The sequence below is a fragment of the Macrotis lagotis genome, chromosome 2 (assembly GCF_037893015.1).
Source record: "Macrotis lagotis isolate mMagLag1 chromosome 2, bilby.v1.9.chrom.fasta, whole genome shotgun sequence".
Taxonomy (NCBI): domain Eukaryota; kingdom Metazoa; phylum Chordata; class Mammalia; order Peramelemorphia; family Peramelidae; genus Macrotis; species Macrotis lagotis.
Window position 1 is genome coordinate 92,618,992 of NC_133659.1, and position 25,876 is coordinate 92,644,867.

The following is a 25,876-nucleotide window of genomic DNA, read 5'->3' on the forward strand; positions in this document are numbered from 1 at the left end:
CAGAGTGTTGTCAAACTTAGTCAATCACATATTGTTTCCTGTGTTGCATCATTTATCTTTATCCAAGAGTCATTTCACTTAATTTCTCTCAATTTAAGAATTTGCTAACACTATGCTTGCCTTTTTAATTTGCTGATTTAATTGAATACCACTGTCTTTGTCTAAGATATAGTGTGTGGGTCAAGGAAAGAGGTAGGGAGTTGAAAACCACACGCTTACAGGGGACTAAAAGGTCAAGGTTGGAGGGTAGGTAAGGGCAGCTCCCCATAATTTAGCACCATCTCGCCTTACTTTTAGTGGCTATTCTTACTTCTTCTTGCTGTCGCATATGAAAAGACTGCAGACTTTGACATCAGTGATTAGAGAGTCAAGAGTGTTTATAGACTATCCTAGAAGATAACTTGAAGTGTCCAGTTAGAATGGTCTCTTTATTTCTGACATGAAGCAGATTTATATCAGAAAACAAAGAAAATAAGAGATTTAAAGCATTGGTTCTAACTGCACTTAAATTCTTACCAGAGCATTACCACTGACAACCATCAGATGTTCTCTCTAATCTATACCAATTTCCTATTTCTCTCATCTTGGCAAGTAAAAATCTGGGTCATGAAACAAGAGAAAAGGTAATTTTTTTTATTCAATTAACAACTGCTCTTGCAGAGAGGTAAACTATTATATAAGATATCTTAATACATGCAAAGAACATATTCAGGAAAAATGCTATAAAAATTTAAAGAGGGCAATTTCAGTTTTAACTTGTGTTTTTTATTTCATGGGAGGAGTGAAAAAAGGATAAAAGAAGACTATGGATTAAATAGCATCTGAATTCAGACTTGAAGGAAGAGAGAAAAGGAATAAATGCCTTTCAGACTTGTCAGTACATAAAGAAATAGCTTGAAACAAAAGAAGCAGAATAAAGTGAGTTTTTTTTTAATTTAAGAATATAGGAAAATTAGAACACTATATAATGGGCTATACTATGATATATCTCAACAAGTATATGGATTACAATTCTGGAATGTTGGTACTTCTAGTGTGTGGAGTTTAAATTTATTCCCTGAGCATGAGGGACATAATAATGATAAAATATATTATATTTTATAAATAATAGAAGGAATAGAACAGAGGTAGAGATATCAGTTCATGTTATTAGAATAGTTTAAATGAGAAGAAATCAGAACCTGTATTAAGATATTTGTGATGCCAGTCAAAATGAAAGAATGAATGAGAGAAAATGTGGAAGCATAAATGATGAATCATGACTTATTATAAAGGTGTAATGATTAGTAATTCACATACCTAAGAACTTCTATGATAGCTAACATCTAGCCTAAAAAACTAATGTAACATTTTCTCTGCATCTATCTATCTATCTATCTATCTATCTATCTATCTATCTATCTATCATCTATCTACCTCCCTGTCTCTATTTAATTTTCAAACATATTTAGGTGTTATGGTGGATAGAACACTAGAATTGGAAAAAGGAATGTCCTGCTTCTGATTTACTATATATATATATATATATATATATATATATATATATATATATATATATATATATAACCATATGACTCTGGATAAATCTGGATAAATCACCTAAATTTTTCAGTTGCAGTTTTCAAGTTTTTAAGAGAGAGAGAGAGAATAATATTTAACAGTTTTGTGAGGATAAACCAAGATCATAGACATAAAGCTATGAAATATTTGCTATTATATTTAATGTCCTGTCTATTTCTAAAATTTTATACATTCATTAGTCTATGATTTTACTAGAGCTAGTAGAAAAATGTACCAGGCACAGTGAAAAACACCATTTATAACATTTTATGACTGGCAAGTCACAGAGTTTCCTGGGTAATAAATTAAGAATTGGATTTTCCTTACCTAAAAATATGGAACTACATATACAGAGATACAGTGCCATTTTCCTACTCTCAATGACCTTTTGATGAGTTCTTATTATATGAAATTATAATATACAATTTGATAAATGATAGAAGTTTTTCCAGTAAAATATGTACTAAGATCTTTTGCTTCACTTTCTATCAGGTTTCTAGAGAAATAATTTATAGTGATATCTTCCCTATAATTTACATCTGAACAAAGTCTGATAAACGCAGAATAATTGTTTTTGGGTCTCTTTTATTATGGCAAATAATTCCTTTATATCTATTATCATGTATAATATTTTGATTCATTTCCTCTCAAATATATTTGGCATTTATTAAACACCTCCTCAATATATAAGGTATTGTGTTAAGGGTAGGAATTTGAAATAATTCCTCTGTAGCAGGCTTTACAAGGGGGGAAGTTAAGTTAATACATGCATATTCTTAATATAATCCATCAGTTCTCTTGCAGGATCCTTCAACCATTGCCTATAATGGGAGTTTATTGGTATGGAGAAGAAGGTAGAGAAGCTGGTACATAGGAAATCAGGTGTTCATGCTTCATACTAGGATATTCATGCTTCCTCGTATATTGAGGTATACCATGAGGTAAACTTTGGCAACTACACGTGAAATGAGTTAATTTCTTCAGAATATGTATACTTTAGGGAATTAGTCATGTATAGATGAATAAATAGAAAGTATATGCAGACATATTCAATGTCATTTCAAAATGAAAATTTTTTACGAATTAGAAATGGTAGGAAATGAAGCAGAAAAGATTTTATATAAGAGGTGACCCTTTGAAAAAAGTTAGGAATTCTAAAAGATGGAAGTGAATAGAAAGTACATTCCAGACATGAGGATTTTAACATGACAACTGAGGAATTTCATTTTCTATCCTATAAACAATAGGAAATCATTGTGGAGTTCTGAAAAGAAAAGTTTTAAGTTTGTCAACTGTGTGGTGGAAGGTGGCAAAGGAAAAGTAAAACTGGCACTTGAGCTAGACATTTAGGCAGTTCTTCCAATTTCCAGGAGAGATATGATGAGGATCTGAACTAGGTAGGATTATGTGAGTAGGGAAAAGTAGACAAGTATGAAATGGTATGTGAAAGTAGAATAAGTTGCTTTTTTGATAACCAAAATATTTTATTTTGTTTGAATATGTAATATTTTTCTGTTTCTGGGGCTGAGTGAGCGGACATTCATATGTGTTTATATCTTTCGAAGATTGTTACAGAACAATAAATTAGTAGTCTTGCATGAGCCAATACATGAATTCTTTGAAAACAAACATCAGTATCATTATTGTTGCTTTTTTTAGTTATCTTTTTGGCATATGTTGATTAGGCTATTTTGTAAATGAACAAATGTTTGTGATGGGGTTATTACATAGATGCTACTAAAGGTACTGTAGTGAGAATACAAATATAATAAAGACTAGTTCCTACCTTAAGAAACATAACCTAGCAGAGCATACAAAGGGTATGTAAGTAGCTCTACTACAATTTAGAATGAGATACATGCGCAAGAGAAATCTTAGTAGGGATAGGAGAAATTAATGGAAGAAAGAACTGTAACATTAGAGGAAAAGAGAAGGACTTATGAGAAATTCTGGAAAGAGTATTGGAGCTGGAGCCAGAAACCTTGGTACAAAGTTCTAGTTGTGATGCATTGAACAATAACTCTTCATGATATTACTCCACCAAATTGAGATTATATTGGAAAAAGAGCTAACAAGTAAGAGATATTAACAAAACATAGCAAAAAAAATTACCTCCTAAAATCTTAAAGTGTTTTTAAAATACTTTATTTAATAATCGATTAAAATAAATTGTTAGAATTTTAGTTGGTTGATCTACTGAAGAAATTATCTTAAAATTTTCATCAGAATATATTCTTCTATGAAATATATGTTCTACTGTTTTCTATTCTTTACTCTCCAGTTGAATTAAATTTTTATCTCCAAGCGAGCTATTTTCTTTTCATGACAACATTTTCTTGTCAGTTTTATTGCACATGGTTTTCCACTCACAAATTGAAGCACTCCATATGAAAAGACTAATTCATTCTTGCAAAGTTCTTTAAAGTATTATTGTTATTTATTTTGGAATATCCATTTTAAATTCTCACTTTTATAAATAGTTAGCTCTCTATTTTTTATGCTCTCTTGCTTGATATTACTGCTAGGTCCTGATTGATACAAATAATAAACACCTCTAAAATTGTAGAATTATTAAATCTCACAGGACTCATTTTCATTGGTCTGGAATAAATTATATTTTGCATAATTATAACTTCAAATATCAAACATTGGTATAAATATAACAGCTTTAAGGAATTCATTAGCTACATTGTTAGGTTTGGATACACCTGTCCCTCTGGTTGCATGCAATGAATTTACAGGTTCACAAATAAATAGGAAAAAAAGCATAAATATATTGGGGAATAAATAAAAATAAAAGATAAATAAATTAATTAATAATAGAATATCGATATGAGTCCTTAAACAACAAGTTTTATCATTACTATTTCATTTAATTGGCACATACTTATAAGCAAAGTAAAGTCTAGTGGTCAACTTTAGCTCTATATTCTACTTTAATCTCCACAAAGATAGAGAAACTTCAAGAAAAATAAAGTGAAAGTAACAAAAGGTATTTCATTCTATATTTAGATACCATAAGTTCTTTCTTTAGAATAATTTGCATTCTTTATCATATCCATCAGAGAAATTGCTTCAATATTTTTCCCACAGTTGCTATTTCTAGTTGTATTCCCCTCCATCCTATTCCTCCCCATTACCATTTATTCTATTCTCTCTCTCATTTCTCCCAGTCTCTCCACAAAAGTATGTTATATCTGACTACCCTTGCTCATGATCTTCCCTCTCTTTAATCATTTGCATGCCTCCTCCCCTTGTCCCCTTTCTCCCATTACATTCATCTCCTTTTTCCTTCTAGGGTAAAACAGATTTCTAGACCCTATTGAATGTGTATGGTATTTCATCTTTGAGCCACTTCAAATGAGATTGAAGGCTCACTCATTCTCCCTTACCTTTCTCCCTTTCACTCCATTGAAAAAAAAAACCATTTCTCTTGCCTCTTTTACCTGAAATAACCTAACCCATTGTCCTTTTCCTTTATCCTTCTCCAAGTATATTCCTTTATCATCCTTACTCAGTACCCTCCTTTTCTATATATGCCCCTTCTAACTGCACAGATAAATGAGAAAGGCCATATGAATTATAAGTATCATCTTCCCAGTAGGAAAACAAGTAGTTGAGCATCATTAAATCCTTCATAATTTGCCCTTTGTGTTCACCCTCACTATGTTCCACCTGAAGATCAAACTTTCTCTTCAGCTCTGGTCATTTCAAGAGGAAATAATTTCAATGAATGTCCATCGTTTCCCCTTAAAGAATTGATTCAGTTTTTCTGGGTAGTTCTCAGTTGTAATTCAAGCACTTTTGTCTTCCAGTATACCATATTCCAAGCCCTATGTGTTCTTAATGTAGATTCTGAAAAATCCTATATAACCCTGACTGTAGCTTCATGATATATGAATTCTTTCTTTCTGGCTACTTGTAATATTTTCTACTTGACATACGAGTCTGGAACTTGGTTATAATATTTCTGGAAATTTGTATTTCAGAATCTTTATCAAAAGGTGAATTGGATGGGGCAGCTAGGTAATGCAGTAGAGTACTGGCCCTGGAGTCAGGAGCACCTGAGTACAAATCTGGCCTCAGACACTTAATAATTGCCTAACTGTGTGACTTTGGGAAAGTCACCAATTCATTGACTTAAATTATTTTTTTTAAAAAAAGATGAATTGGTGAATTCCTTCAATTTCTATTTTATCCTCTGGTTCTAGGATAACAGGGACATTTTCCTTGATTATTTCTGGAAATATAAAATCTAGGCTCTTTTCCTGGTCATTATTTTCAGGGAGCCCTATGATTTTTAACGTCTCTCCTGGAACTGTTTTCCAGGTCAGTTGCTTTTTCAATGAGAAATTTCATATATCCTTCTAGTTTTTTCATTCTTCTGGTTCTCCTTTATTATTTCCTTGATTTCTCACAAAGTCATTAATTTCCCTTAGCTCCATTTTATATTTGAAGGAATTATTTTCGTCCGAGAGCATTTTCATCTCCTTTTCCATTTAGTCAATTCTGCTTTTTTAAGGCATTCTTCTCTTTGGTTTTTTTGGATTGTTAATTTCCTTTTGACTTAAACTAGTTTTAAACATGTTATTTTCTTCAGTTTTTCTTTTTATATCTTCTTTATGAAAATGCTTGCTTGGTTTTATGATTTTCCTGCATTGCTCTCATTTCTCTTCCCATTTTTTCTTCTACATTCCTTACTTGATTTTCAAAATCTTTTTAGAGCTTTTCCATTGCCTGAGACCAATTCCTATTTTTCTTGGAAGTTTTGGATTCAGAAGCTTTGACTTTGTCATCTTCTGAGTGTGTATTTTGATCTTCGATGAATCCGAAGTAATTGTCTATGGTCAGACTCTTTTTCCTCTGTTGTCACTTATTTCCCTAGCCTATGACTTGATTTTAACTCTTTGTTAAGTTAGAGCTTTGCTTACAGGGTAGAAGGTGCACTATCCCAATCTTTTGAAGGTTTTTTCAGCTCTTTTCAAGATCACCCCTGAGACCTTATGAGAGGCTCTGACTACACTCCTGATCATTGCTCTGGTCTGTGGATAACCACAAGCATTTCCCTCTATCCTGGAACTGCAAGAAGGTTTCCTGAGATTGGTATCAGAGTATTGCCAAAGTAACAGAGTCCTACCTCAGAGATGACAGAGAGACCTCTTCAGTCTCCCCTCTCCCCCTTACCATTCATGGGCTGAGCACTCTGGATGCAGTGATTGGGTGATTCCACAGGCCTGATTTCAATTTCCAGAGCCATGCTGGAATGGGCTTAATGCTCACTCTGGGGTGGCAAGGTCCTGCTGACTTTCCACGAAATCCTTGGCAATCCCTGGGTTGAGAGTCTGGAAACTCACTGTTGTATGGATCCAGGTGCCTCCAAGAACCCAAGTTCCCTGCTGGCTGTTCCTAGATGACTGGAACCAGTTGCTAAGGTGCAGGTGATATGATCCAGGCTGTGTTGCAGATCTTTCCAACCCCAGTGGAACAGACCTTTCCTGCAGATCTCCCAAGTTTCCTTGAACCAGAAAATTGTTTCACTCAGTCTTTCTTTGGATTCCACCACTAAAGAATTAGGTTACTTTCATTGTTTTTAAGTATTTGAAGACAATTGGAATGGTCTGGGGGAGAACTTCTGCATTTCCTGCTTTCATTTTGACATCTTAACTCCAGCCATCTATTTTTATTTTAAAATTTCAAATATATTCTGTAATACTTGGTATCACTCTGGCAATAGCAGGTAAACTTTTGGATGAATCTTGATAACAATTTTTGCAAGAGAAATTTTAAACAGGTCTTATAAAATTTGGAATTAATAACATCATGGAAGTTGATGAAACAAAAGTGAATTTGTACAACAAAAATACAGCAAAATTCCATTCATAATAATTTTTAAATGTTGTTGATGTGATTATTTCTTTAGTTATCCAAATTTCTTGCTCAAATATAGAGAAACTTGTATACTGACATCAATGTTATACACAGATTGTACTATAGTCAGGAAGACCTAGATTCAAAAACCACATCTAATACTTAGGGATGTGTTACTGTGGTCAAATCACTCCATTTCTCCTGACTTCAGTTTTCTCATATGTAAAACTAGAACAATGATACCCACAGTTACTACCCATTGAGGTATTTTTGGTTGATTGTGAAAATAAAATAAAAAATTTTGCAAATTCGCAGATAATATTGTAAGATTTACTTTTTTTGTTATGGTGAAAGAGCTTTATCCTCTCAATGAACATTTGCTGAACTAGATATGATACAAAGAGAATCTGAATCTAGAGTAGAGCAAATCACATCACAAAACTTGAGGGGTAAAGTGCATTAGGTATTACATTAGGAATCAAATAATTTGAGTTACTCACTTTGTGAGTTTGGTCAGACATAACCTTTCTAGGTCTTATTTTCTTCATTTGTAAAAAGAGAAAATGTATTGTATGACCTCAAACATTTATTCCTTCTAAGATGCAGTGAAAGAGATAAAAAATGATTATACTTCATTAAAACATAAGGAACATGATAGAATAGCAAGAACTACAGATAAAAATAATAAGGAAGAGATTTCCATTAAATACTTTATAACTGAGCATTTTGTGCTTAGAAAGGCAAGATTTATGGGAAGTAAAAGGTTGGCACATATTTGATGATGAGAAGAAAGTATCTTTGACACATAGAGGTGGGAAATACATTTCAGGTGCAATGAATGGTGAAATCTTGTGAAAGAAATGATGAAGTCTGTCAGGAAAGCAGACGTGAAAAATGCTTAGGGGTACAGGGTTAAGGACAATAAGTAACTTACAATGACTTGATAAAGGATAATGCCACCGACTCAAAAGCTCATTCTTAAATCATACAGCCATAGAAGCAGAAGTACTGAGATAACATGACTAAAGCAACTGTTCCCGGCTAAGTGTCTTTTTATAATGTCTGATGTTTGAAAATGTGAGCTTTATTTAATATTGTATCATGTTTGTTTTCTGTAAATATCACTGAGAATATATGAATGGTAAAATCAGAATAATTCACAACTGGAAAGAGACTATAAAGAACATTTAATCCAATTTCCTCAGTTTTAATGAAAATTTGTATTTTCTTTTATGACAATGATTACAGAGTTCCATAAATTACATGAAAAATTGAGGCTAATTGACCCTAACCCCTCAGAGATTTGTATTCCTCTGCCAAATATCTATATTTGGAAATTATTTCATTCAAATTATATTGAGAATTATGGATATTTATTATAGAGATAACTATTAAAATTTTGATCTTCAAAATTTATGAATTAATGTTGAATTCAGACATATGATTGCAAAAGATTTATCTCTTATAATTGTCTAGTTCTGGTATAATCTTCTAAATGATATTTTAAGAATAATATAATAACTTATTTTCTGAGAGTTTAGGAAAGATGAATTCTGGAGATTAATTATCAATAATGTGAGATATACTAGGCACGCAAAAACAAATGATTCCTTCCTAATGTCTAGAGCTATATGTTGAATATTCTGTATTAATCAAATAATCAGGCTACTCCTGGGAGAGCACCAAGATGGTGGCATGAAGCTACCAGGCTCCTGGAACATCTCCTTACACAATACTAAATGAAGCCTCTAAAAATGACATTAAAGGTACATATTCCAAAATGACAAGATCAAAACAAGTTTTCAACTGTAGACATTTTGGAGGATCTTCAGGAAAAATCTGTCTTTCTGGGGGAAAAGGGGAAGTAAAGCTCAGGAGGTGAGAGAGTGGGAAACTCAGCAGGAGGCTTTTAACTATGGTGCAGCCCAGGTCTCAATAGTTTGACAACAGCATATATTTTGGCATCTATATAGCAAGCTATACACCAAACCAAACAAAAACTGAACCCTGGGAGCACTGAGGCAAAAGATAGAACCGGGTTGTGAAAAATCACTACATAGGCAGAACTTGGAGATAAAGGAGGAAGCAAACCTCTGCAATGGCAATGCCTGGGTTGTATAGGCAATATACTGATCAATGATAAGCCAGGGATTAGACTTCAACCCCAACATAAAAAAGCTTATGTCTATCTGCCCTCTATGCTAGGAGCAGAGCTCAAACAATCAAAATGAACAAAAAAGCTAAAAGAGCATTAATCATAGAAAATAAAAATGCAGATAAAGAAGATAACAATGCCTCCCCAGAAGAAGAAAGCAGTGAAAACCTACCTATGTGGGAAATCTCAAAAGAGTTTATGAAGTACATAGGAGAGCTTAAAATGAATTTTAAAAACAAAGAAAAGGGAAAAAAGAAAAATGACAAAAAATGAAAGCCATGAAGGAAAATTATGAAAAAACTGACCAAAAAAATCAAGTCCTTTAATAGCAAAAATAATCAACTTTCAGGGGAAGAATGTTCAATGAAATAGAGGATTCCAAAATTTCCTTATAAAAAGACCTGAACTGAATATAAAATTAAATCTCCAAATACAATATTCAAGAGATGCATAAAATGGTAAATAGAAAGGGGAAAAACCAGAATATTAAATTATATACAAGAGAAGATGCAACTTTTTGAACTCCAAAGAACTGTATTTCTCTGAAGAGAATCAAAGGGTTGAATATAGTGCAAGAGATTGGAGTTATAGGACACTGATATGGTTGGTTCTTATCTTTTTGTTGAAGAGGACCAAGATGACATCACTATGTTTGAAACAAATAGTTGTGTGCTTACTCTAAAATTATGTGTCTCACATTTTCTCTGACCTACTTCAATTCTGTCTTGATCATAGAGCTTAGCAATTTCTCTGATGAGAGCATTTTATTCTAGGCAATCCTGAGCTAATGTCTCCCATACTTTTCAATTTCAAAGTTTGTCTCTGTACTTGAAGTACTTAGAGACTCTAGTTAATTAAATCAAAAGTGACTTGACTTTACAAGATACACAGAGGTTTGTAATACAATTGGCCACCTACTTAGAAGGGTTGGATGTAAAGAGTTTAGGAACATATCTTATCTTAATACATACTTTGGATAAAGACTGTTTACATATCATGGTTGGGGAACCAAAGGGGGAGTGTGAGAGAGATTATTATTGGGAGATACAAATTGTTCATGAAATAAATATTTTGTATTTGCAGGATGATTAAGTTCATGAAGATTGTTTATCCTTGGAAAGTATTTGAAAAAATAAACATAATTTGATGCATTTCAAGACTCTTGAGAAGTATATTTCTAATGAGACAGAAGATGGGAGGGTACTTGTTGAATATGAGGCAATGCTACTTACCAGCCAATTAAGCAACCAACCAATCAACCTTTGAGTGTTCTGTGATTGATTGTATCTTGAACTCATGCAGTAATCAAGCAATAAATTAACCAATCTTCATCGATGGTATTTTGATTGATATAGTATGATTGATAGTACTTCTATCAGGTAAGATAAAGGATTATATTTTATATTTTGAAAAAAGGATGTAAATACAAATCAGGTTTAAAACAATAAAAACAAACATAGACATAAAACATAAATAGACAAAGAAGGCTAGGCATTAGTAGATAAATAATAGAAGATAAAGAAACACAAAGATCTATTGTAGTAGAAGGGGAAAAAGGAGGGTGTGAACACTGAGAAATATTTTTCAATAGATTTGATGCAAAGATGGAATAACATATATTCCCACTTATTTTAAAACCTTAGCAAACTGAAAAATGAAAGAACATGAGAAAGCTTAATGGGGATAAAAAGGAAAATATCTTTTTCTTTGCAGTGCATGACACCTTTACCATGTATTAAGACATAAAAACCTTAAAATCTGATGCAGAAAGGCAGAAATAATATTTGTACTTGTTATATTATAATGCAATAAAAATTAAATGCAATAAAGGACCAAGAAAAGTTAAATCAAAAATTATTTGGAAACTAAATAACTTAATTTTAAAGAATGGATGAATCAAATATCAAATCATAGAAAGAGGGGCAAAGCCAATATGGCTTCAGGAGTACAGGCTGTCTTAGGTGCTCTATCCAAAATATTTCAAAAGCCTTAAAAGTGAGATGCTAACAAAATTTTCAAGAGTATAACACAACAAAAAATCCAGTGAAGCAATTCTCCATCCCAAAGTAACCTGGAAAGTAGTGGGAAGGCTCTTTCCATGGGGTTGGAGGAGCAGCAAAACTATAGGGATGGAATATCTGCTTCCTCGGAATAGCCCAAGGCTCCTGGGTCCCTGGGAACCCACTTCCTGGCAACAGAAGCAGTTTCCGGACCTTCACCCCAGGGAGAGCCAAACACAAGTTGGAAGATCAGTATAGACCTCTTCCAGAGCAAGTATGAAGCCCAGGCCAGCATGACCCTCAGTGATGCAGCACAGATCCCAGGAAATAGAAGCAGACTCACAGAGCTGCCCAGCAGGAGCCTCCAGGCAGCTACTTTCTGACTGCTCAGTCCACTGAAGGTAAGGGAGTGGATGGAGACTGTTGAATTCTGTCCTCTGTCCCTGAGACAGGACTCTGATATTTTGTCGAAATTCACACCTTGGTCTCAGTCTGAGGCCCCATACAGTCATAGAGCAGGGATACTCCTCATATCTCCAGGCATAGGGGTGAGCTTACGGTCATCCACAGACCAGAGCACAGGCAGGAGACCAGTTAGACTCATACATAAGACCTTGAAGGAACTAAGGTCCTTATGGGGTGTCCAAATAAAACTCAAAAGCTTGAGAAGCACCATAAAACCAGGGCACAGGCTGAGGAAATGAGTAAACAGAAAAACGGAACCTAACCATAGACAATTATTTCAATGCTATAAAAAGCAAAGTTGGCCAGATGGAAAAGGAGATAACAAAGCTCTCTGAGGGAAAAAAAATCCTTCATATGTAGAATGGAGCTTAAGGACACTGAAGACTTTGTGAAAAATCAAGACACAATAATTCAACACCAAAAGAATGAATAACCATAAGAAAATGTGAAATATCTAATTGAAAAAAAATGACTGATCTGGAAAACAGATCCAGAAAAGATAGTTTAAAAATTATTGGGCTACCTGAAAGTCATGATCAGGAAAAGAGCCTTGACCCCATTTTTAAAGAATTTCTACAGTAAAATTGCGCTGATATCCTAGAAGCACAGGGTAAAATAGAAATTGAGAGAATCCACCAATCTCCCCTGGAAAGAGATCCAAAAACACAAGCCCCAGGAATGTTATAAGCAAGTTTCAGAACCCCCAAGTTAAAGAGAAAATATTACAAGCAGCCAGAAGGACACAATTCAAATATCATGAAACTACAGTAAGTATCACACAGGATTTTTCAGAAACTACATTAAGGGCTCGTAAGGCTTGAAATATAATATTCTGGAAGGCAAAAGAACTTGGAATGCAATTGAAAATCAACTACCCAGCAAATCTGAACATCCTCTTCCAGGGGAAAAGATGACCTTTCAATGAAACAGGGGAATTCCAAATGTTCCTGTTAAAACAACCAGAGCTGAACATAAAGTTTGATCTTCAAGTACAGGACTCAGGTGAAGCATAGAGAGGATGGAAGAGAAGGGTAAATTATGAGGGATTTAATCATGGTGAACTGTGTGGATTCCTTCATGGAATGATGATACTGGTAATAATCATATGAACCTTCTCATAGAGCAGGTAGAAGGAACTTTTAGAGATGAGGCACAGGAGAGAGCTGAATTTGAAGGTATAATATATAACAAAATGGATTCAATGGGTGAAAGGGAAATGTACTGGGAGTAAGAAAAATGAGAGATAAAAGAGGCTAAGATATTTCATATAAAAGACACTTCATGTAGCTTGTGCAATGGTATGGAAGAGAAGAAGGGTAGGGGAATGAGGTAGCCTTCATTCTTACCAGAAATGGCTCACAGGGAAAACAGTATACACACTCAATAGTGTATAGACATGTAGAAGAAAAAGGAGAGAAGGGGGACAGTGGGAGGGGAGGGAGTTTGTCCTTGATAGAGGGGAGGGTAGATCATTGGAGAGAAGAGTCAGATATAACGCATTTTCTTTTTTTTTTACTTTTTACGAGGTGGTGGGGTTGGGTGACCTGTCCAGGACCACGGGGCCAGGTTGTTGTCAGGTTTCTGGGGTTGGATGTAGACTTGGTGCTCCTGGCCCCAGGGCTGGTATTCTGTCTGCTGTGCCACTCAGCTGTCCTACAGCACATTTTTGAAGGAGGACAGAGTGAAAGGAGAGAGAGAAAATATTATGGATGGTAGTGGGGAGAAATGGTTGGAGGGAACTGCAATCAGCAGCAGCAACTGTGGAAAAATATGGAAGTAACTTCTCTGATGCACTTATGATAAAGAATGTGATCCATCCGAGATAGAGCTGATGGTATAAGAACACAGACTGAGTCATATTTTTTTCTCTTTCTTTTACTTTATTTCCCATGAGGTTTTATATTTTTCTGGGGGCAGAATTATTATGTGTTTTTATTAAACAAGAATATTTTAGTAAATGTGTACATAATTTAAATAATTTTAAAAAATCATAGAAATAAATTGTCATTTCATCCAAGAAAATGATAACAATGAGATATCATATCAAAATTTGTGCCACACAGCTAAAGTAGCTTGAGGGGAAATTCTATATCTCTAAATTTCTATATGAAATAGCGAAAGAAAATACCACTTAATTGGATATGCAACTAAAATGTTAGAAAAAGAACACATGAAAAATACACAACTAAATAGCAAATGAGAAATTCTTAAAATCAAGGGAACATAATAAAATTGAAAGCAAAAATACTATTGACCTAATAATACTAAGAGCTGGTTAAATAGAGAAATTGTTGTTTAATTTGATTTATAAAAATAGAAAACCAAATTGCCAATCTAAAAATAAAAAATGGTTAACATGGTGCCAATGAGGAGGAAATAAAAGAGATAATTTGGAGATATTCAGTCCAATTGTATGCCAATACATTTGATAAACTGAAGGAAATGGATAAATATTTTCAAAATAATTAGAAGTAGAAATAAAATATTTAAATAACCCTGTTTCAGAAAAAGAAATTGAAGAAACCATCATTAAAATTCATAAGAAAATGTCTCCTGGTTCAGATGGATTTGCAAGTGAATTCTACCCATTTCTACATAATCTATTTGGAAAAACAGGAGAAGAAGAATGAGTTCTGCCAAATTCCTTTTATGATACCAATATGGTTCTGATACCTAAACCAGGAGAAAATTGATGCAACAATCTAAAATAAAATTTTAGCAAAGAGATTACATCAAGTCATTACAGGGATGGTCCAATACAGGGAGGCAGGGATGGTCCAATATTAAGAAAACATTCAACATGATTCAATATATCAATAACAAAACTAAAAGAAATAATATAATTATCTCAACAGATGCTGAAAAAGTCTGAAAAATACAACATCCATTCCTATTTAAAACACTAGAGAGTATAGGAATGAATGGAGTTTTCTTTAAAATAATAAAAGAGTATCTAACTAAAACCCTTACCAAATATTAAAGAAATAGGAATAAACTAGGAACATTTCCAATAAGATGAGAGATAAAATCAGGATGTCCATTATCATCATTACTATTCAATATAGTATTAGAAATTATAGCTTAAACAATAAGAGAAGAAAAAGAAACTGAAGGAATCAGAATTGATAATGAGGAAGGAAAGCTTTCTTAGATATGATAAGAAACTATTCTTAGAGAACCAAAGAAAATCATCTAAAAAACTACTTGAAATATATAACAAATTCAGCAAAGTAGCAGAATATAAAATATGAATCATCAATATTTCTATATATGAACAACTAAGCCCAAGAACCAAAGATAGAAAAAGTAATACCATTTAAAGAAACTGCAGGCAACATAAAGTACTTGGGAATTTACCTCCCCAGGCAAACCCCCAAACTATATGAACCCAAAGATAAAGCTGTTCTCACACTAATAAAACTAGATCTAAGCTATTGGAAAAGTGTCAATTGCTGTTGGTTAGGTCAAGCTAATATAATAAAAATGACAATTTTGTCCAAATTACATTATTTATTCAGTGGCATACCAATCAAACTACCAAATAACTATTTTAGTAAGCTACAAAAAAATGGTAACATTTTTCTGGAGTAATAATTTGTCAAGAATATCAAGGAACTGGTGAAAAATAAATATAAATGAAGGTGACCTAGCTCTACAGATCTAAAACATTGCTATAAAGTAGAAGCCATCAAAACTGCTTGGTACTGGTTACAAAATATAGATTAGGATAGTCTCAAAAGAAACAGTAGTAATTGACTTCAGTAGTCTCTTACTTGTCAAATTCAAATACATTAACTTCTGGGATAAGAACTCACTATCTGACAAAAATTATTGTGAAAATGGGAAAGTAGTATGACAAAAAATAAGGCCTAGCCTCATGACTCACACCCTTTACCAAAATTAGGTCAAAATGGTTCTAAACATAAAGTGCAATATCATAGACCAATTAATAGATCAGGTCATACTCTATCAGCCAGATCTATGGAAAGGGAATAAATTTATGACCAAACAATAAATAGAATACATTATAAATTTAAAAATAGATGATTTTGAATATATTGAATTAAAAACATTTTACACTGATAAAAAGATTTTGAACTGATTTGATAATGATGCCAAAATTAGAAGGAAAACAGAGAGCAGGGAAACAATATTCACTGATAAAATATATCCTTTCTTTAATATATAGAAAATTACATCAAATTTATAAAGTTACACATCATTCCCCAATTGATAAATTGTCAAAAGATATGAAAGATAGAAAGTCTTCAAGTGAAAGAAATTAATATTATATATACTCATATGAAAAAATGCTCCAAATCATTACTAATTAGAGAAATGCAAATTAAAACAGTTACGGCATTCCAGCTAACACCAACTCACACATTCAGGTTGGCCAAAATGACATAAGGAGTAAACTATCAATTTTAGAGAAGTTGTGGGAGGATTGGTATATTAATAAATTGGTGGAGTTCTGAACTGATCCAACCATTCTGGAGAGCCATATGGAACTATGCTGAAAGAGTAATGGAACTTATCATACCCTTTGATCAATCAATACCAATACTAGACCTATATCTGGATGAAATTCTAAAAAGTGGGAAAAATCACACATTTTCCAAAATATTCATAGCAGCTCTTTTTATAGTGGTAAAGAATTGCAAATTGAGAGATCATCATCAATTGGAGAATGACTAAACAAGTTATGGTACATGAATGTTGTGGAGTACTAATTGCTCTATTAGAAAACATAAGTGGTTGCACTCTTTAGAAGCATGGAATGAATTACAAAAATGGAAGCTGAATGAAGGGAACAGAATTAAAAGAACATTTTCCACATTAACAGCACCATTTCGAGTTGATCAAGCTTGATGGATTCAGTTCCTCTCAGAAGTTTAGAGAGCTAAAGCAACCCTAGTAGACCTGCAATGGACAAGGCTATTCACATGCAGAGGAAGAAAAACAAAGCTAAACAAAACCTAAAGAATCTAAATGAACAGTACATTCACTATTATTTTAAAGTTCTCTTGTTATTCTTTGCTATCTGTTTTTTTCCCCTATAAATCCCAATTCCACATACAGAAAATGACTAATATGTAAATATGCTAAACACAAGTATGTATATACAATACATACCTGACTGTTCACTACTGAGGGGAGGGAGGTGGGAAGGAAAGGTAGAAGAAAATTACTTAACTTAAAAATATGCATGTGGATGAATGTTAAATTTTTTTCATAATATGCAATTGAAAAAGTAGAATAAAATATCAGTTGAAAAAATCAAATAATATATAAGATACAAATTAAATATCATGCATAAACAATACCTTTCTATCATTTCTAATGATGAACTGATTCTAAATAGCTAACCATGACCTTCTTCTCCAAAGATAATTTTATGACTCAAAGAATTTTGAAGGTTCTTTTTCTTGACAAAGCTGTTTGAGTTCATGTTATTAATTACAGAGCATGTTTTGTGTCTATTCTCTTTTAATCATGTCATATTATCTGTATTATGTAAGCCATTTTAGTCACAATTCATTTATTTAATATATATATAATAAATATATATAGGTATATAAATTTTTTGTATTGATGTCATTTTACATAGTGTTTTGCATGTAATTGGTCATATTGCCTAATTCTTCATATATTTTATTAGTCACATCAAGCACTCAACTTTTAGTATTAATCATTTCTATATTTATTTTCAGTTTCTTTCTGTACTAATTTGTGATATCTGTTTTTTTTGTGCTTTTTTATCTTACTTTGTTGGGTTTTTAATTTTTAATGCATAATCAGTTCATTATTCCTTTCCTTTCTATTTTGAACAATACGGTAGAGATATAACATATTCCCCTGAGTATCACTTCAACTATATCCATAATATTTTGGTATTTATTTTAATTATCAACATCTTTCTCACAATTTGATTTTTTTAGCCTACTTATTTAGAATGATTGCTGTCTATTCAGATTTATTTCTTTTGTTTGTACTTGCTAAGCTACTTACAATTAGCATTACATTATACTCTATAAAGATACTTCTATCAGTGACTTTTAAAATATAATAATATCATTGTGCTGTATTATGTGGTTAGATTTTGTAAAAGATCCAGGTGGGATATATTGTTTTTAATTGATATTTTCTTTTATTTTTAAATTACAAGTTATGAAAGCTTTTCAACATTAATCTATATGCATATACATATTTCTTAGTTATATACTTTTCTTCTACTCTCTTTCCCACTCCCCATTCCTCAGCAATAAATAGTTGAGATTTGGACATACACATTTGCATTTTATTTATTTAGAAATTAGTCGTTTTTAGTATGAGAGATTTAAGGCTAAGGGAAAAAGTAAGAAAACCATCAAATAGGAAAGAAATACATAAAAGAATGTATTAAAAAGTGAATGTAGTGTTCATTCAGATTCTAACGGTTTTTTGTCTTTTTTGTTTGTTTTTCCTCGTTTGGACAGGGTTAGCATTGTTCATTGTAGTTAACCAAGCTAGTTCTCTGAACTGGAGAGAGCAGCTGCATCCATCAAGTTCGATCAACTCACAATGTTGTTGTTAATGTGTTCTCTTGGTTCTACTCCTCTTACTCAACAACAATTCCTGTAATTCTTTCCTTGCTTCTCTGGTGTACAAACATTCATAATTTCTTATAGAACAAGAGTATTCCAAAGCATTATATACCACAACTTGCTCAACCATTCCTCATTTGAGGGGTATCCTTTCAATTTTCAATTTTTCACCTCTACCAAAAAAGAGTATGTATGAATATTTTAGAAGATGTGGGACTTTTCCCATTTTTAAGATTTCACCTGAATTTAGGCCTAGTATTGGAATTCTTAGGTCAAAGAATATGATTAGTTCTATTGCTCTTTGGGCATAGTTCCATATAGCTTTCCAGAATGGTTGGATCTGTTCACAACTGCACTAGAAATGCATCAGTATCTCAATCCTCCCATAAACTCTCCAACATTGGTCATTTTCTCTTCTGTCAACTTAGTCAATCTTATTGGTTTGAGGTGAAATCACAGAGTTTTTTCAATTTTCATTTCTCTAATCAGGAATGATTTGGATCATGTTTTCATATGATTTTATATATATATATATATATATATGCATATATATATATAGAGAGAGAGAGATAGATAGATAGATCTTTCATTTCTCTATTTGAAAGCTGTCTATTCATATCCTTTAATGATTTACCAATGGGGGAACAACTTGTAACCTTATAAATTTGAGGCACTTATCTATATATTTTAGAAAGAAAAGCTTTATCAGAACCCTACTTGTGAAAATTGTTTCCTAGCTTTCTAATTTTGGAAGCATTGGTTTTATTAATGCTGAAGATTTTCAATTTAATATAGTCAAAATCATCCATTCTGTAATTTATAACATATTCTATTTCTTGCTTTGTCATAAATTTTTCCACCTTCCATAAATACAGCAGATAGAGTATTTATTATCTGTTAATTAGTCTATGGTATTGCTCTTTGTGTCTAAATCCTTTTCCAATTTTGACATTATTTTGCTTTTGGTGTGAGATATGGGTCTAAGCCTAGTTTTTGCCACACAATTTTTGCAGTTTTCCCAACAAATTTTGTCAATTAGTTACTTCTCATTCCAGAAGTTAATGTCTTTGGATCTGTCAAACAGTAGATTATTGTAGTCATTTATCATTGTTTCTTTTGAACCTATCCCAACCCACTGATGGTATTTCTTTTTTTTATTAAATTAGGTTTTTGTTATTTTGAGTTTTACAATTTTTCCCCTAATCTTACTTCCCTCACCCCCCCAGAAGGCAATTTGCCAGTCTTTACATTGTTTTCAAAGTATACATTGATCCAAATTGAATGTGATCAGAGAGAAATCATATCCTTAAGGAAGAAACATAAAGTATAAAAGATACCAAGATCAGACAAGAAGATATGAGTTATTTTTCCTCTAAATTAAAGGTAATAGTGCTTGGTCTTTCTTCAAACACCACGATTCTTTCTCTGGATACAGATGGTCTTCTCCATTGCAGATAGCCCAAAACTGTCCCTGATTGATGCACTGAAGGAATGAGCAAGTTCATCAAGGTTGATTGATCATCGCCCCCATGTTGCTGGTAGGGTGTACAGTGTCTTTCTGGTTCTGCTCATCTGACTCAGCATCAGGTCATGTAAATCCCTCCTGGCTTCCCTGAATTCCCATCCCTCCCACTGTCTAATAGAACAATAGTTTTCCATAATATACTTATAGCATAGTTTGCTAAGCCATTCCCCAACTGAAGGACAATTACTTAATTTCCAATTCTTTGCCACCACAAACAGGTGATGTTTTTACCCTTTTTCATCATCTCTTCAGGGTATATACCTAGAAATGCTATTGCTGGATCAAAGGGTAAACATATTTTTGTTGCCCTTTGGGTGTAGTTCCAAATTGCTCTCCATAAGTTGAGTTCAGAGTCCCACCAACAAAGTAATAGTGTCCCAGATTTCCCATAACCCTGTCAGCAATGATCATTATCCTTTCTGGTTATATTGACCAGTATGAGAGGTGTGAGGTGGTTCCTCAGAGAAGCTTTAATTTGCATCTATCTAATAAGTAATGATTTGGAGCAATTTTTCTTATATGACTATGGATTGCTTTGATCTCCCCATCTGTAAAATGCCTTTGCATATCCTCTGACCATTTGTCAATTGGGGAATAACTTTTTTTAAAAAGAAAATCTGACTCAGTTCTCATTATACTTCAGAAATGAGTCCTTTGTAATAAACATTAGTTGTAAAGATTGCTTCCCAGTTACATTTCTTTTGATCTTGATTACAGTGGTTTTGACTGTGCAAAAGCTTTTTAATTTAATGTAATCAAAATCATCTAGTTTGTTTTAGTGAGGTTCTCCATTTCTTCCTCAGTCATAAACTGCTTCCCTTTCCATAGATCTCACAGATATACTAGACCTTGATCTTCTAGTTTCCTTATACTATTGATTTTTATGCCTAAAATCCTGTATGCATTTCGATCTTAACTTGATATGGAATGTATGGTGTTGGGCTAATCTAAGTTTCTTCCATACTAACTTCCAATTTTCCCAGTAGTTTTTATCACAGAGAGAATTTTTATCCCAATAGCTGGACTCTTTGGTTTAAACAAATAGATTACTATAATCATTTCCTGCTTTTGCACCTAGTCTATTCCACTTGTGCACCACTCTGTTTCTTAGACAATATCAGACAGTTTTGATGTCTGATGCTTTATAATATAATTTTAGATAGGGAAAAGTCACCATCTTTTGTACTTTTTTCATAGGATCCCTGGAAATTCTTGACTTTATTTCTCCATATGAATTTGCTTATAACTTTTTCTAACTCATTAGAGTAATTTTTTGGAATTTTAATTGGTAGGGTACTAAACAGGTTGTTAAGTTTTGGTAAAATTGCCATTTTCATTATATTATCTTGACCTATCCATAAACAGTTGCTGTTTGCCCAGTTATTTAAATCTGATTTAATTTGTGAGAGAAGTATTTTGTAATTGTTTTCAAAAATTTTCTGAGTCTACCTTAGCAAATAGACTCCCAGGTATTTTAAATTTTTCTAAGGTTACTTTGAATGGAAATTCTCTTTGTAGCATTTCCTGCTGTATCTTGCAAGTAATATATAGAAAAGCGGAAGATTTATGAGGGTTTATTTTATATCCTTCCACATTGCTAAAATTGCTAATTGTATCCAGTAGTTTTTTGGATGATTTCTTGGAATTCTCTAGGTAGACCATCATGTCATCCGCAAAGAGAGAGAGTTTTATTTCTTTCTTCCCAATTATAATTCTTCAATTTCTTTTTCTTCTCTTATTGTTGATGCTAACATTTCTAACATGATATTGAATAGTAGTGGTGATAATGGGCTTCCTTCTTTCACCTCTAATCTTATTGGGAATACCTCTAGCCTCTCCCCATTGAATATAATGCTTGTTGATGGTTTCGGAAAGATACTACTTATTATTCTAAGGAACAGTTCATTTATTTCTATACTCTCTAGAATATTTAGTGGAAATGGGTGCTGTATTTTCTTAAAATATTTTTCCTCATCTATTGATATAATTATACTTTCTGATGGGAATGTTGTTAATAAAATTAATTATTATACTAATTATACTAATATATTTTCCCCAATATTGAACTAATCTTGAATCCTTATGTTAAATCCTAGTTGGTGCAAATGTATTATCCTAGTGATAACTTGTTATAATCATTTTGCTAAGACTTTATTTAAGATTTTTACATCTATATTCAACAGAGTTGGGTCTATAATTTCATTATTCTATTTCTTAACCAGTACCAGGCAGTTTTGTTGACTGCCTTTTTTTTTAGGTTTGTGCAAGGCACATGGGGTTAAGTGGCTTGCCCAAGGCCACACAGATAGGGAATTATTAAGTGTCTGAGACTGGATTTGAACCCACATACTCCTGACTCCAGGACCAGTGTTTTATCCACTACCCCCCCCCCCCGCAGCTGACCCCTGTTGACTGCCTTTTTGGTCCGGTAGAGCTAGGCAACCTCCATTTACTTTTTTTCCCTTCAATTCCTTACTATTCTATTTTGGGTTTTTTTTGGTGGGGTATTCATGTTATATTATTACAATAATTTTGTTATAAGAGTAAACATAAACTCCCCTCCCCTGGAAGAAGGGAGAAACCTCAAGAATATTGAGAGAGAAAAATATATACTGCAGTATATGTTCAGATTTCAATGGCTCTGTATCTGGGGTGAATTGTCTTCTTTAGCATAAGTCCACCAGAATTGTTGCTTCAATATTTTTCCCACAGGTGCTATTATTAGCTCTATTTCCCTCCACTCTATTACACCCCACTCTCATTTCTTCTGTTCTCTCTCTCTCTCTCTCTCTCCTTTCATCCTGGCCCTGTCCAATAATGTGTTATATCTGAGTAAACTCTCCCACAATCTTCCCTCTTTAATCACCAATTCCCCCATCCTTTCCCCCATTCCCCCTTATCCCATCCTTCTTTTCTCATTTTTTCTCTAGCATAAGATAGATTTCTGTACCATATTAAATGTGTATGTTATTTCCTCTCTGAGCCATTTCTGATGAGAATGAAGGCTCACTCATCCCCCCCCCCTTTGCCTTCCCTCATTCCATTCCATTGAATAAGCTTTTGATTGAATCTTATGTTAAATTTCTTAGTTCCTTCTTCCTCTCCTTTTTCTTCCCTCCAGTACTTCCCTTTATCACCCAATGACTCCATCTTTTTACTATATTATACCATTACATTTCACTCCTTCCTGTGCTCTGTCTTTACGTGCTCCTTCTAACAAGCTCTTATAAATGAGAAAGTTCATATGAGGTATCAATATCTTCTTCCCATGCAGGAATACAAGCAGTTCAATATCATTAAGTTCCTCATAGTTAGTTCTTCTCTTCCACCCCCTCTATGGTTCTCCATAATCATGTATTTGAAGATCAAACTTCCTGTTCAGCTCTCGTTGTTTCAATAGGAAAGTTTGACAATCCCCTGTTTTATTGAAAGTCCATCTTTTCCCCTGAAAGAGGGTATTCAGGTTAGCTGGGTAGTTGATTCTTGGCTGTAAACCAAGATCTTTTTCCTTATGGAATATCATATTTCAATCCTTACGAGCCCTTAATGTAGATGTGGCCAGATTTTGTGTGCATAGATCCTGACTATGGAGCCACTGTAGTTGAATTGTTTATTTATGGCATCTTTTAGAATTTTCTTTTTGACTTGGGAGTTTTAGAATTTGGCTGTAATATATTTCTGGAAGCTTTTCTTTTTGGATCTCTTTCAGGAAGTGCACAGTGAATTCCCTCAATTTCTATCTTACCCTCTGCTTCTAGGACCTCAGGACAATTTTGTTTTGTATTATTTCATGAAAAATGAAGTCTAGGCTCTTTTCCTGATCATGACTTTCAGGTAGTCCAATAATTTTTAAGTTGCTTCTCTAGATCTGTTTTCAAGGTTTGTCAGTTCCTTACTATTCCTGAACTTCAAATGCTCCAGATGATTTTTATTACTATTTTTTCTAGTTTGGTAAAATAGTCATTTGATAGTTTCATTGATATGATGGTGAAAAGGTAATTTAATTTTGGTAGCATTGTCACTTTTATTAGTTCAAACTAACTAAGAGCAATTGACATTTCCCCATTTACTTAGATCTGACCTTATTTGTATGAAGGAAATATTCTTTAGAAATTTCTTTTTAAAGCTACCATAAGGGTTTTTTTTTCAGTTTCTCTAGCAATTCGTTCAATTTTATATGTTCAAATGTTTCTATTTTTTTCTGTGAGATTTTGACAAGACTGAAATAAGAGTGCTAAAATCTCTACCCACTTGTAATAATGTCTACTTTTCTATAATTCACATTTTTAAGGAATTTAGAATCCTTTAAATTAAAGATCATATAAGTTTTAGAGTGATTTCAGCTTGTTATCTATAGATAATTTCAGTGCAGTGTGTTTCCTTGTTATGTATTTATGTTCTGAATTTTTTGACTTCTGTGATAGCATGATTGCATTTTCTTTCTTATTTTTGCATTTACTTGATATGGAGCAAACTTTCTTTCAGACATTTTATTTATTCTTTATGTGACATTTTTAGCTAAGGTACAAATTGGGAGGTTTTGTTTCTTTACTGAGTTTATCACTTATTTTTGTTTGTTTTAATAGATTTTTAGTTATCAGTGTTATTCTTATGTTTTTCTATATTTTTCTCTCATTTTTCAACTTTAAGCTTTTTTTACCCGCTTCTTTCTCTGGAAAGATTGTAGTTTTTCTCTTTAATTATTTCAACTTAAACTGCTTTATAGAAATCCTATTTTTAATAGTTCTCTTCCCCTCATGATCAATCCCCCCCTTCTTTTAATAAATTATCCCTCTCTTTAGTTTTAGAGCTTTGCTTTACTAATCACCTTTTCTAACTTTTGTTAGGTTTGTGCATCCTCTATTTTTTCACACTCAGTTAAATATTAATGTAAAAACCTGTCCCCTTTTATTTCCCTTCAACTTGAGTTATTGATTTGTTTTTAATTCCATTTTTTTAGGTTTTTCCTAAAAGAGGATTTTCCCCCCATTTCTTTATTTCAAGGAAATGGGGTTAAGTGACTTGCCCAAGTTCACACAGCTAGGTAATTATTAAATGTCTGAGGTTGGATTTAAACATAGATCCTCCTTTCTCCATGGCCAGTGCTCTATCCTTTGAGCCACTTTACCTATCCCTATGTTCCCCATTTCTTCACTCTTTTGCTTCTTTTTCTGTCTATTACAAACCTCACTTCTATGTACCCATATTCCCAATCTGTTTTTTTTTCTTTTGTTTCTTTGGTGAAGTTTGGCACCATTTGCTCAAGTGTTTCTATTCTGCCAATAATTTCTGTTCTGCAGACCATCAGTTTTGCTTTCCTTATCTTATTTCTCCCTTATATCATTCAATGATATCCTTCTTGTGTTTTCATGCCCTGTAGGGTTCATCAAGTAGTGATCAAATTTTCTTTTTATTGTAATATTTATTTGTAAGCCTGGACTCGTTTTATTGATCTGTAGTATGACTTCCCTTCAACTAATAATATATTCTCTTTTGACTTATAGACTTATGTTGAAGAACTTTAAATAAGTTTTCAGCCACAAGGAAACTTCAGAAATTTAGTCATTTGACCCCTTATATTCCTATATTGCTCATTTTTTGTTTTCTTACCTCTTTTTGGCAATTTCCCTGGAAGATGTGACTCTAAGTTGGCTAAGGATCTTCATACACTGTGAAATTTTCATTTCACTTGTCCTCAAGTAACTTCTGGGGACTA